We start from the raw sequence: 15,259 nt of genomic DNA, 5'->3' as shown, positions 1-15,259 counted from the left end.
CATCCTTTTGTTCGAGTGCTTGCCATGCAATACAGACATGGATACTTGGTATTGGCACCTCCACATACACCAAACATGCACTTTAATTCTTTTAGGTCGGCACTCCAGTGCCATTCTAAGTCATCCATGCCATATTCACAGAGTTTCTCACCTGCATTTTGGTCCTGTATAACAGAAGGGATATCGGTCTGCAAAAAGAGCCATTTCAATGTATCGTGATTTTCTACTGGTATCTGAGCTGCTCCAATCCACCAAAGCTCCATTTCTGATTGAGTTTTGTGGTATGGGGAATCAAGATTACCCTGGCTATAGTCCAATGCTCTATTCATAGGGATATGGATACTCTTTCCATTTTTTGACATTTCTGAATTTGAGCTTCATCCAATTTCATAACAAATATAAGTTTTCCTTCACAATCTACTTCTTGCATATTATAGTATCTCACCATAGCAGATTGAACATTCTTTATACTCATCCAAATGTTATTAAAAACATTATACTCAAAAGAAGATTTTTTTTTCCTGTTTTTCATATGGCATCGTTCCTTCTATATGATAGTGGGTGAAAGCATGTTAACCTGTCGCGCTTTTTGTGCTAGTTAGCAGTTTCAAGTTAGCACATCTTCAAAAAGTTGGGCGCCCGGCAAATTTTTTACAAATAATATCAAAATTTGTCAGAGGTTGTATATTTGGATTCCTTGTTTCAAGTGCTTTCTATTGATATATCATATGTCATAGATCTTGGAGATGTAGCTCAAGTTATTGTACTAGTTAGCATATGTCAAAATTGTGCTAGTTAGTATTGTCCGGGACATGAAAAAGCATGACAAGTTAACATGCTTTCACCCTAGTACTCTCCAAAATGTTTGGGTATTTCTTAATTTAACAGAGTCCTAACTTTCCTAACATTGTGATGCCTACGCAACCCAAAAGCTTTAATCTTGTAATACTTTAAAACCTAAAACCAGGTTTTAGAGATGGCCTTGTAACCCCTTCTACTCACCCCCACTGTGTCACAAACTTCTTGCATTTGAGAAGGTTGGGCTAGTAAACCCATATCTTTCAGTAAATTTTGAAATACCAATTTCTTCTGAGTTTGATTTTTAGGAAGTTTCAAAATTTTAAGAATATCACTTTTGTTTATTACCTCATTCAAAAATCTCACCCTTTCTTGAACATTGGACATATCAAATCCTAAAAGACTAGTCACATGTTCTCTAGTAATCTTTAATCTTTTTTTTCTTTGTCGAGAACCTTCTTTTAAGTTTACTACATCTCTCATTCGTTTTCCTCGTGCTCTTAATCCTATTGGATTTTCTTTTAAAGTATGAAGCTGGTGAGTTTCTTGTTTTAGAGATGCTATTTGGTTTTCAAGTTCTAAAATTCTTGTTGCATTTGAAGACAAAACAGTTTTGAGATATTGAATGTAATGTATATGATCAATGTGTAAATGAGATAACCTAGAACTATATCCTACTAAGCCATCAACCCCATCACCAACAAATATCATCAAATCATGAGGTGTGTGAGAAGATGGATTCCTTCCAGTGCTAGGATCCAGTGGATACAAGCTCCCATCTGTCCATATATCAATGTGTTTCTTTCCCTTGTTGCGAAGTTGTTCTTCTTCATTTGCAGTTGTAACTGTTCTTTGATAGACACTTCGTGTAGTAGCATATTCCTTGCTTAGCTTAATGTTCAAGTGAAACTTGCAATTATCACTAAGGAAGATGTATTAGTCATTGTAAGTAATGAAGGAGCAGAAAGTATAATGGAAATAACGTAGTAGCAGACCAAGGTGCATCAAAGAAGAAGAGATAAAGCTCGCGAAAGGTGAGAGAAAAAAGAGAGATTGAGTGATTTAAAAGTGGAAACAACTATTTGCCGCCAAGTGAAGTAAATGAAAAACAATTTCGAGGTGAGCCACAAAGGAATGTGAAGAAAACGATATCTTTTTGAATATTTAGAGATATGTACCTAGATACGCTTTAGATTGCATAGAAAAACCTCAACGATGTCAACAGTGGAGTAGACAACCTCCACAACAGCCAAACCCGATATGGACCTTTGCTATACATATGCTTTAAATGACCAAAACAGACAAATTTGGAGCCGTTTTGACCATAAACGGCTCTCCTAATTAGTAGTTTAACCAATTCCTTACACAGCCCTTTTTGAGTCGTTTTTGGCCCTAATGATCCAGGATTTTGTAAATTTCCTCTTTCCAAGGCACACAACACAAAACCAAACCACCTCCTTTCATGTAAAGCACATCATCAAGCATTTTGTATTTCCTGGTTTTTCTTACGAACGCAGACTTTTTAGAAAATGATAAACCTTCAGTAGAACGCCTATCAATAGAAAATCCACTTCCTTTTATAAGATTTTCCACCCATGATATAAAGGGGCATCTGCCTTTACCACAAACACACAAGTGATCATCTCTTGGGCAGCATCATGAGCTTCTTCATTTAGAGCCCTCTCAAAATGCTACAAACTCCATGCTTCAAGCTTTTTGAGCAAGCTTTCACTTTGAAGCATAATTTTTTCAGTTTAGGATTCTTATTCTTCCATACTCCCAACACTTACTTCACAACCAACAAACCATCTCCTTTAATTTTCAAGATTTTCTAGCATGCAAACAAGAAGGAAAATGAGAACCCCTATAGCCTTGCACACACCACACCGTCGGAAAGAAACACCACAAAGCTGTGAAAAACACTTATGTTGAACACCTGTAGAGTCGGATAGAAAACAGCCATAACCCAAACCATGATTAAAATTGATAAAAACCAAGACCATAAATATGAATCTTGTGTAGTGTAGACCTCTGTAGAGTATCCATATGCTTGATTCCAACACTAGACGAGAGAGTTACAAGCTTTCGAAGTTGGGGTATCTCTCAAAAGCTCCAAAAAAGCTAGTCTCTGTTAGAAAAAAGGGTGTGCAGGGAATTTTAGCTATTAAAAGGGGATTTTTTGGCTCTTATCTCAAGGGATTTTCTCTCTCTTCTTAGCTAACATAATTTCCCCCTTTTGCACCTTTTAATTGGTCCATTCTAGGTCTTTTTTGGGTGAAAAATGAGTTGTCGGCCACTTTTTGACCAAGGCAAGTGGGGAAAGGGGATGTCCAGTGGACCAAAAAGGTGGCCAAGCACCTAGCGGCTAGTGTGGACTGAAAATGGTGCCCCCTCTCACAGCACAGCTCGGAGCTTATCACTTCGGCTATTTCCAAAAATCCTCAATCACACCTTTTCTAATTACATCCATCAAATCATTCCACTTGCCTTTCTTCGCATGCATCCGCACCCACTTTCTAAGTAAGGAACCGCCCAAATCCAATGCATGTAACTTATGATGTATGAGTCTCATTCACCGGCTATCAAGCATGATTGAGAGTACTCATTGGAGACCACCTTTTAAGAGTTCGCCCAACCCAAAACTCTTGCAAATGGCTAAGCAAAACCAAGACTTTATACATAATTTTTACAAGAGCACTCTTAAAACTCAAAGCATTATGTACATCTATGTACTCGAGGTTAGTGAGCAAGCTTTTTGGCATGACTTAGTGACTTTATCTTCATCCAAAAAATGCCTTACAACGTCTAATTCCCAATTGTAAGAAAATATGTAAACTACCTTCAAGAGCCATGTATACTGCTTCATTTTTACTTTTGGTATCAAGTTTCAGCCCTTGGTTCCTCATACGCTTCCTCTGTGCATCATAAATAACAATGCCTCTTGAAGCAACATCATGACTTCTTCGATTATAACCATCAAAGTATAACAGTGAACCGAAGTATCCTTATAAGTGAGTACTAGGGTAGCCCGAGTACTTTCCTCCACCAAAAAGGTGAATTGAAACTCTTGAAGCTCTATAACCCATTTCATTACTGTTTTTGGTATATTTGAATTATTGAACAGCTGGGCAAGCATTGAATAACTGGTGAGAAAGGTGAATGACGTTTGCAGCAAGTAGTGTTTGAAACGTCTGCAAGCATAAACCATACTGGTCATCACCAATTCAATCTTAGAAAAATCTCTCTTATGAGGGGTATTCACGCTGCTAGCATAATGAACAGGCTTCATATACAGAGATTCCTTCCCCCTTTGTAATAACATAGCTCCGATAGCATCATCTCCCATTGATGGGTTAACATAAAACTCCTTTTTCCAATCAGGAGCATGCATAATGGGGAGCGTACTCAAAAACTCTTTAACTCTATCAAAAACCTCGTCACAGTCATGAGACCATTCCAAGGGATCATTCTTGACTATTTTCTACAATGGATATAATAGCTGCGATGCCAAGGGTATGAAGCGAGACAGGTATTTAACTTTTTGTATGAAAGTGCCCAACTGTCTAATATTTTTTGGACATGACAGTAATAGCAAAGCCTCCACTTTCTCTGGATCTACTTCAATTCCATTTTCTGAAATAACATGCCCAAGAAGCTTCACCCGTGGCTCTGCCAAATGACATTTTTTACGATTCAGCTTTTGGACAGGCTTCTTTCAGGCTTTTGAACATGCTCTTTCCTTGAACTCTATACACAAAAACCATCTATGAATCCTTTGACAGACTTCCCAAGGAATGCGGTAAGGACCCAATCTACTTTTATTTCAAAGGCTCTTGGCCCATTTGTCAACCCAAAAGGAAGGAAAGAAAAATAGAAACAACCCCATGGCGTGATAAAAGTAGTCTTTTTCTTGTCTTCAAGAGCAAGGATAGGCTGAAAGTATCCTGAATACCCATCACAGACACTGTATCTCTCAAAGCTATCCACTACATCTAGCAATTGATTAATAAAATACAAAGGGTAAGGATCTTTCTTAGTCACCGCATTTAGTGGCTTGTAATCAACACAAAATCTCCAACACCCATCTTTCTTTGGGGTGACTACTACAGGGCTCACCCATTCAGCATTATCCACTCGCACAATGAACCCTGCATCCAAAAGCTTATCTACTTCTTCCTTTAAAGAATTCATATGTTCCTTACCCATCCTTCTTAATTTCTACCATATTGGCTTTTCCCCTTCAACTAGCTCGATCTTCACAGGATCCCCAACAAAACCCATTATTTCCTGATATGAGGTAATGAAAAGATTTGGAAACCTATCCAAGATTGCTAAGTACTCCTTTATTTCTCCTTGTGTCAAATCAGTACTCAACATATTTTGAATCAACTCTTTCTTCACTGGTAGTTCCTATTTAGGTTGCATCAAATCTTCAAGTTTCTCTAAACGGCTTGAAGCATTTATATTCCCTGATATTTGCAACACTTCACTAATTTCTTTCTGTTCCTCATCCAACAACAAGAATGACACTTCACCTCATCACTGGAACTCGAAGTAGTGCTACTTTCGGAGTCTTCAGAACTATCATCATTGGTAGTTTCAGACTCATCGTTCTCACTCACATCTTCAAGTGCCATAGGCTGTTTGGTAGTCATATCAAAAACTTTCTTTTCACCATTCTTGCCATGCACACAGATTGTGCCCTTGCCCCAATCTTGCACGGCACCAACAACTCTCAACCAAGGTCATCCCAAAATGAGAGGAAAGGCTCCCAGACCAGCTAGCCTAGCATGAAAGTTCACCATAACCTTCATGTTAAAGACTTCAACTTCCAAATTCTTGATCATTCCCAAACATTTCACTTTGGCATGGTTTGCTAGTCAAATATGAAACTTAGAGCTTTTGCAAGTAATGAGACCAAGACTCTCAACTCATGATTGTGCAATCACACAAACTTGAGCACCTCCATCAATGTAGGCTTCTCCCATGCCCACACCTTTGTGCCAAGTGTTCACCACAGGACAGATGTCAGCTAACTCTCCCACAGACAACACTCTGACTTGTCCATGCTTCGGATCTTTTTCTGGATTCATTAATGACATCCACTGCCTTTTAAGTTTGGGCACCATATTCATCAATTGTTCAAAAGTACAATCGGCTTTCCTCCCAATCAGGTCTTCCTTTAAACTGTAAGTTGATTGGCCTTCTCCGAAAGGCAAATCTGCCACTTCAAATTGTATACAAGGATTCTCTTTCTCTTGGCTTTGGCATCTTCACCCTCCTTATCCTTCCCTTTCTTTTTTCTAGGCCTTGGTGCTGCATAGCCTTCCCTCTCTCTTTTGCCTACCGGCAACACATCTGCGTCTTTCTTTTCAACTCACACAATACCCACATAGCCACTAGAGGTTGAGGCCTGATTTTCCTGTCCAGTACCTTGATCTCCTGTATATTCAATGCATAATCATTATCTCTATTAGGAATCTGTAGAGGAAGTGGGAACATAACCCCTCCCATCTTTGTTGACTTTGAGAAATAAGTGCTAATATGACCAGGTTCACCGCAATTATAACAAGTGGGAATGAACCTTCTCTGTGGCACAAAACCACCTTGTCCACGACAAGCATTCACATTAGGCTGAGCTTCACATGCCTGAGCCATTCCTCTACCACGCCCATGCCCACGACCACCTCCACTACCAAGGACACTAAGTTGCAAATTCTTGCATCATGGTCATCATATCTTGCATATTTGGTTGTAATTGTTTGGTACTAGCAGCCCTTTGAATAGCTTTACCTCTAGCATCTGCCTAATTCTCCTCCTTTTGTCCACCATTATTTTGCTCAAGGATTGCTTTCCCGTATTCATTAAGCCCTTGAGCTTTCCATTCTTTCTCTCTGGCAACGGCGACTGCCTCCTCGAAGGTGACGGGTCTTTTCATTTCAACTTTGAACTTCAAACTTTCTTTTAGGTTTGCCACAAAACGGTCCTTATTTAACATGGATGGAGGGATCTCGTTTCCCAAAGCTTGGGCCCATTTATCCCATAAACGGGTGAACTGCATGACAAAATCGTCAATATTTTGATTAGTCCTCAGAGTGTACCCCAAAATTTCATGCCAAACTTCATCAGGTACTTCAATGGATTGGTATTGTGCCATGAAAGCTTGCTTCACACAGTTGTAGCTAGAACACCCCTAGACATTGTGCCTGCATCAACTCCTCAAAATTTTGTAACCAAACTTTTGCCTCATCCTGTAAACTGTATTGCAGTAGCCGCAACAATATAGCTTGGTCTAGTATATTGTGCAGTAAGCAATTGACTTTCAACTTTTCAATAAATGTCTGTGCATTTTCATTAGGCAAGCCATGAAACTGTGAGAACTCATTTTCCATGTTTCATTGCCACAAAAACACTTACATGTGACGTCAAAAACTCAAGGGATGTCAATAGATCGCTCCAGTACTACCTAATCCACCTCACACTGGGTAACTGGGCCCCCAGAGCTTGGATTCGCAAGAACTATCGGCCCTCCAAAGGGTGCAATTCAATTATACGACCACCTCAAGTGATGTCCACAATGTGCACATATATAGGTGGTTGTCCATAAGGACCCACGTCTCTTTTACATTCACTGCTTGCAAAATAGACAGATTTCACTGGAATTGGAGCGTAGCAGCACTTGCTCCTCCATGGGGGCACCAAAACAATGTTAGCATGTAAACATGAAGGAAAAAAAGAACCTCTAGAGCCTTGCACACACCACACCATTGGAAGGAAACACCGTAAAGCTGCAGAAAACACCTATATCGAACACCTATAAAGTCGGGTGGAAAACACCCCTAACCCAAACCATGATCAAAATTACTAAAAACCAAAATCATAAAAATGAATCTCGTGTCATGTAGACCTCCATAGAGTATCCATATGCTTGATTCCCACAACAGACGAGAGAGTTACAACCTTTCAAAGTTAGGGTATCTCTCAAAAGCTCCAAAAAAGCTAGTCTCTGTAAGCAAAAAGTATGTGCAGAGAGTTGCAACTATTAAAAAGGGGATTTTTTGCACTCTTATCCCGAAGTATTTTCTCTCTCCTCTTAGTCGACATGGTTCTCTCCTTGGGCACCTTTTAATTGGTCCAATTTTGGCATTTTTTGGGTGAAAAATGAGATGTCGATGACCATTTCACCAAGGAATGGGGTGGGGGCAAGTGTCCGGGGACCAAAAAAATGGCGAGGCGCCTGTCCAAGTGGTGGTAACTCAAAATGGTTGCCCTTTCTTCCCCCAAAGTCCACAATCCCTCATGGGCTAGGCAAGTGAGCTCCATTTGCTCCTTTTATACAACCTTAGGGGGTACCCACTCCCCCCCCTTATACCCTCCAATTTCCACTCCCCCCCCCCCCCCCCCCATGTGGGATTACTCCAATTCCACTTGGCACCATCCTCCCACCTCCCCACTTAAGCCTATGAATTTCCTGTTTTGCTCCCCACACCGAGAAATCTTGGTGGAGGTGTGGTGGGTGACTCCGAGCACCAAATGCGACGCTGTAAACCCGGCTCAGAGCTGATGACTTTGGCTATTTCCAAAAATCCTCAGCCACACCTTTTCTAAATAAATCTATCAAATCAACCCACTTGCCTTTCCTCTCATGCATCGGCATCCACTTTCTAAGTAAGGAATCGCCCATTTCAAATGCATGTAACTCATGATGTATGAGTCTGATTCACTCGCTATCAAGCACGACTAAAAATACTCATTGAAAACCACATTTAAGAAGATTGACCAAGCCAAAAACTCTTGCAAATGATAAGCAAAACCAAGCCTTTACATAAATTTTACAAGAGCAATCTGAAAACTCAAAGCATTATGTACATCTATGTACTCGAGGCTAGTGAGCAAGCTTTTTATCATAAATCAGTGACTTTATTTTCATCCACAAAATGTCTGACACCGTATTCTGGTCCTAAGACTATTTTGTGTGTTGTTTCAAGTGCAGTTCACCAAAAGTGCTCTAACTTTTGATAGACAACTCCCTCAACCTAGGATTAATTGTTAAGAGTTTCCTAAATGTAAGGTTAGCGTTTTGGGTTTTAACATCACTTGGCAAATCATACTCTAGATGGACCCACCGAATTTGAAAATCCAATGGTTAATCTTGAAGCCTTGTCTCCTCTTGCTAGTCTTTGGCTGCTCTCTACCCATCGCGATCCACGCTCCTTTGTCACAGACTGATACCAAACTTGCACCATAGCTAGAGGAAATCTCAAGGAGTCGAGTAGTCTTTTCATAGGAGAATTTGGATATCAAATACCAAACAAAATAGTTGAACTTCCAAGTACTCTGAAAAAGTGATAGAATTGACCTAACTTTCAATATAGAGGTCCAATACCATAGCACCTACTAATCATGTTGAATGTGACGTTACCAAGAAAAGTCAATTTGGGCTCCAAACATGGATTGCGATCCATGTACCCATAGTGACAACTTGATTTGAAACTCTCCAGATCAGTAGTGCACACACAAGGAAACAGATCCCCAAGTCGAGTTTTGGAGAAAATTAAGCAGCTTTGGGTCAAAAGGAAGCAAAACAAGTGACAGATAGAAAATTGCAGTGCAGACCTAGTGTTGGCTATTTGACCTGTCAAAACAAGTCCAAATCCAAAAACATTTGAGATTTAGCTTGTGGACATAGTCACAAACAAACTCCTAAGAGATCAAGTCCAGATGTGGTTGAACATGGATCCTGATCCATGTAACTCAACCTAATAAAAAATGGTATTTAGCCAACATATGACCTTGTCTACACAGACAAAATTGGAATACCCCCCCAGATACCCAACAAAGATATATGATATGTGCAATTTGAGCTCCCCCAAAACCCAATGAGAAAGATGGAAGGAACTTCAAGATAAAATATTGTGCTAAATGTCCCCTGCCAAGGAGCACTGGAGTGGTTGGAATATAGAGACACTTGCAAATAACAAACACGACACAGGTACAAAGATGGTGAAGATTTGTAACAAAATGTTATAGTGAATGCTTGCAAACTGACACAATGGGAATATACACAAATTGTGTCTATATTATGATGTTTGAACTTAAATTGCTTTTACAAATATCTGCTTTGTTTTTATACCAAGATGGAGCGAAGGAGAGAAAACTTATCTTTCAAATCGTTGCGTCGAAAGTCAAAACTCGGTGCCGAGATTCAGAGTGATTCTTACGACCCTCGAGGATTAAATCTTACAAAGACTCACTATTTTTGTTAAATTACAACTTTTCACGGAGGTTTGTTATCCAGTATTGGAGCTCTTTTTATAACAAATTAACTCTGTAAAATAGAGAGTGCTCTCTCTCTTCGTTGACTTTCTGCAGAGGTAAGGGCTCGCTCCTTATCTCTCTCTTCAACTTCCTCACACACAGCAAGGCTGAGCCCCTTTCCGACCCTTGGTAGCACACAGCGTGAGGGCTCGCTCTCTCTCTTCGTCGACTTTCTGCAGAGGTAAGGGCTCGCTCCTTCTCTCTCTCTTCAAATTCCTCACACATAGCAGGTCTGAGCCCCTCTCTCTCTCTCTGGTTCTTGGAAGCAAGCCCACAACGTGAAGGCTCACTCTCTCTCTCTCTTCGAATTACTGTAGAGATAAACTCTCTCTTTCTCTTTCCCCTTGCTCTCGGCAGCAAGCCCACAGGGAGAAACTCCCTCTCTCTCTTCGATTTCACTTAGAGAGGTTCTCTCTCTCTCTCTTCAAATAACTCAGAGAGGTTCTCTTTCTCTCTTCGAACAACTCATAGAGACAGACTCTCTATTTCTCTTTCCCCTTGCTCTCGATTTCAACAGGGCCGAGCCCTCGACTCCCCCTTTGCATTTTCTTGGTTTGCAACAGGAAAATACAGACACACAGTAAACAATGTATTCTCTCATGAAACTCTCACAAATGCTCACATCTTGCTTCCCTAGCAGCCGGCCCTCTCAAATGGAACCCCATCTCCCTCTTCTCTCTCACGAGCAGACACGAACCCCCAAAAGGCATCCCTTCATTTTACTTTATTTTGTTATTATGCCTGCTCTAAAAACTCCAACCTTATAACCTTGTAAATGCAATGAGCACATGAAAGTAAAATGTACACTACAAGCATCCTTTTAGTATTTCTGGTTGATCCTTGTTCATTTGCGATCCTGCTGTAAACTTTGAGTTTCTCGAGCACTGCAAAAACGACCAATCTTCCTCGACGAGGCTTAACCACGGAATCTCAAACAATCACGATATTGACAGTGATAATGCTGATGCAAACAAGTGCAACACAGTAGCGGTGACAAAAATTTGTATGCAGGCCATGGTGCAATGATGCGGGGATATAAAGATAGCACTCGCTCTCGGAAAAAAATGCAACAGTGGCGTCCTGCGGGGAAAACTAGCCTGCTAGTGTGAACCCAGAATTTTCGGTTAGACTGGTGCCTTATCCATTGGGCTGCAAAATCATAAGCAAATGGCACGGGTCAATAGTGAGAAAAGTGATTTCAGAAAGGTATATAAGTCTACAAGTCATGGATAAAATGAGGGAATCAAATGTGGTAGGGTGGGTGGTTTGCAAACTCCTAAAATGACTAGTTAAACCCCCTAATCCCAAGAATTTAAAATTTTTAAACATATCCCAAGGATCATCATGGATGGACGAGGCTGTCACCAAGGAAGGCTCGAAATTTTGGGTGAAAGATCTAGATAGGGCCATCAACGCGAGGGAATCAGCAACACGGTTCTCTTGATGAGGCAAAAAGGTAAGGGTGGAAGAGGTAAAATGGGTGAAGAGGTCACGGGCTAAAAGGCTATAGTAGTGCATTAAAGGGTGAAGGGTGCGGGCATGGCCATGAAATTGGTGTACCACTAGTTGTGAATTTCCATAAATATGAACATCTGCTGCTCCCAAAAGAAGTAGTTCTCTCAATCCAATTAAAAGTTCTTGATACTCTACAATATTATTACTCAAATGATTGCCCAAAAGAACCTCCAAGCAAATAGCATCCCCCTCGGGTGGGTATATGACGATACCACAACTTCCAACCTTCTCTTCACCGCGGCAAGCTCCATCAAAGTAGAGAGACCAAAGAAAAGACTCATCACCATCATTTGCAACAAGGAACAAGATCACATCCAATAAGGTTTAATTTTATCAAAATTGGTTTTGGTGGAAAACCATGTCCCATCCATTTCTGCAAGTTGGGCTTTGTTCCCAGGAAAGACCTTCACAATACGATAAGGACCGGACCACACATGGCTCAACTTCCCGGGGAATAACTCATGGCGTGCATCATATAAGAGAACTAATTGCCCATCCTCAAAGTTGTAAGTTTTAGCCTTCTTTGCTCTTTGTTTTGTTTGACGCTTCTTTGCTACCTCTTGGTGTAAATAGGCCCTCAACCTCCACTCATCTAGGTGTTCTAATGTCCCCAACCTCTCTTTCAAACTCTCTTCTAAAGGAAAGGAATGTGCATGCATAAACCGCAAAGTGGTAAGCTCGTGCTCAATTGGTAGCACACACTCTTGGCCATAGACTAAAGAGAAAGGAGTGAAACCTGCCCACTTATCAAATGATAATGTGGCCATAATAGGATTGTTAGGGCGCAAACGATTCTCAAGGCGGGTGGCTCTCTGGCTAAAATCGCACCTCTTACACCACTCAAAGGAGTCCTTAAACACACTAGGCCACCAGTACCCAGCTCTCAAAATCTTCAATGCAGTCAACTTCCCTACAAAATGCCCCCCACATGCACTATCATGACATTCTTTTAGAATATGAGGGATCTCTTCCTGTGCAACACAACAGCGATAAATACCCTCAAACCCCTTTTGATATAAAGACCCATCAATAATGGAAAATTTTTGTGCATGGGTAACTAATCTTTTCTTAGCAATCTTACTCATGTCTGGGGGAAATTCTAGGGTAGACAAATAATGAGCAATTTGGTCATACCACTCCCGAGAAGGCTCAATGCGAAACAAATTAGGTTCAAGCACGAGAGGTTCATCAGCACACAGAGACACATCAGCCAAGCAATCCACAAGCTTTTGCAATGCAGGAGGTTTGGATTTAAGTACATAATCAAAGGTTTCCAACTCTACAAGCCATCCCATGATACGTTCAGGGGGCTCCAACTTATTCATCATAAGTCGAAATGAGTCCTTTGTCACATATATAATAGAGTGCTGCATGGATAAATATGTGCGAAACTTCCTAGCACTCTCAGCAATAACTAAACAAGCTCGTTCTACCCAAGCGTAGCGTGTCTCTGCGTCTTTAAGTTTGCGACTATAATATGCAACAGGATGCATTTTTTTATCATAAAGTTGAGCAATGCAACTTGTAACATTTAATGGCCTAATATCTTATGTGTAGCGGAAATTAGCATGAACATAGTGGGCATTTCATTAGAATAGATTCCTAATGAGAATTACAAGAGTGCTTGGGTGGAGAGAGCAACAAAAAACATAACACCTAGTTAGATAGCATCAACAATACTTTCAAAAGAGAGAGAAATTAAGCTATTGACAACAGTTGAGGACCGGATTTGCATGGAGCCGGTCCCCCCTCCAAAAGGCTTTGTATTATGGTTTCTCCCATCAAGAGAGACATTGTACAATACAATTCTTTGTGTTCCTTCAAGACTAGCTAGTGCAATGAAGATGAAAGCTTCATGCACTAAGCAAAACACTTAGCAAACACAACTTGAATTATCCCCGTTCTCAGACCCAAGACCTCACACACCTTCGAAGATGGTGAGTGCTAGCAGGGTATGAGAGTAGATTGAGAGGAAGAAGGAGTATCTTACGAGAAAGATGTACATCTCCTCACATAATCACTCATATTAGCATAGCTTAGCTTAGTAATTAGCTTGGTAGAAGAGATGAGCATGCATTGAATCTTGGATCTTGGTTGGATTTGCATCCACATGCCAAGAGAGTGTTGATGTAGGCTTCTATCTCACAAGCTTGGAGTAGGTGATGAGTTCTCCATTAAAGCTTGGGAAGAGATAGTCTTCTCTTTCTTCACACATGAGATTGTGTGAGTGTGTGTGTGATAATGCCTTGCAAAAATTAGCCCCCTCTCTGTCTTGGGCGAGCCCCCTTGCTATTTGCTCTTCCTGTAGCCTCATTGGCCCTCCCCAAGTCAAGCCAATCACAATTAAGCAGCATAAGTGATAGCCTTCTGACATGTGTCCCCCTTTCCCATTTTGTGAGATCTTTAGGTAATTAAATAATTAAACTAAACTCTCATTGGACCCCTTTGCCTCCTGGCCAATAGGAATCAGGCAAGCCATGGGGCTCCTGAATGCTCATTGGACCCTTTGGGAGACTGCTGAATAGTCTTCTAGGAGACTTAATTCTTATTGGTTTCTTTTATTAAATGTTTTTAAATTAATTAAACTAGATTTACTCTAGCTTAATTCTCATTGGTCCACTTCAAGGGTCATCCAATAGGAATTGGGCACACCTTGTGGGCATCTGGGCTAGGGAGTTGACATGTGTCCCTAATTCCCTTTGTGTAAAGGGGCTTGTGTGTGTGTGTGTGTGTGTGGATTTCTCTCTCATCCCCTAGAAGAAGGGCTCGCCCCCTCCCATGTAGGGATGTGCATTGACTTTGGAGAGCACACAAAGCATCCAATTCTCCCCTAAGCTTTAACCCTTTGGACACAACCTTTGAATTTTGGAACCTTAGCATTTTGGAAGTCTTAATGGACTGAACCTTAGGGTCTTTTTAGCCCATTGTTGCACATGGCTCTTTTGAAGATGGCCCCCCCTTTAGATCCCTATTTTCCCTCCTTTGGATCCCTACTGTGGCCGGTCTGCTAGCTTAACCAATATTCTAGCTTTTTCTCCCCTGGCACTTCCCCACATTAAATGATCAGTTTAATATGAGAAAATCATTTAGGAGAATTAGATATTCATTATTATGACATTACCTCTCTCTTGAAATCATAGTCGTCCTCAACTATGGTGTAGAGAAGATAAAGCATATTCATGAGTCCTTTTCTTAGCGGGTAGAGGATCCCTATGTTACCCTACGACATCATTCCATAATGGATGACTAGTCCATTTGGCGCTTGAGAGCCTGAGGCTGCCGCAAGCATGTCTGCACATCAGTCCTATCAATTGTCCATAGTAGAGTGACAAGCTCTACTTGGTGTTTGGGAGACGTCGTCTCCACAAACTTGATCTAACCATGCATACTACTTCATTTTTGTGCACAAATAAAGAAAAAGAGAGTCTTATAAGACAAAAACCTTGTTCATTTTTAACATTTTGTACATTTTCTTACTCTTGGGAAGCATTGTAAGCATTGACAAGGTTTAGGTTGTCCTTTAATTGTATGCCTTGCATCCATCTAGCATCTTCAAAAGGATAATTCTTAAACTTAATAAGATATCGTCGGATAGTCTTACCGCCTCTTAGTACCTTGTCTTCATGTC

Source organism: Adiantum capillus-veneris, chromosome 28 (genome assembly GCF_014529385.1).
Source record: "Adiantum capillus-veneris isolate H3 chromosome 28, ASM1452938v2, whole genome shotgun sequence".
Classification (NCBI taxonomy): domain Eukaryota; kingdom Viridiplantae; phylum Streptophyta; class Polypodiopsida; order Polypodiales; family Pteridaceae; genus Adiantum; species Adiantum capillus-veneris.
Note: the sequence above shows the minus strand (reverse complement) of the source record.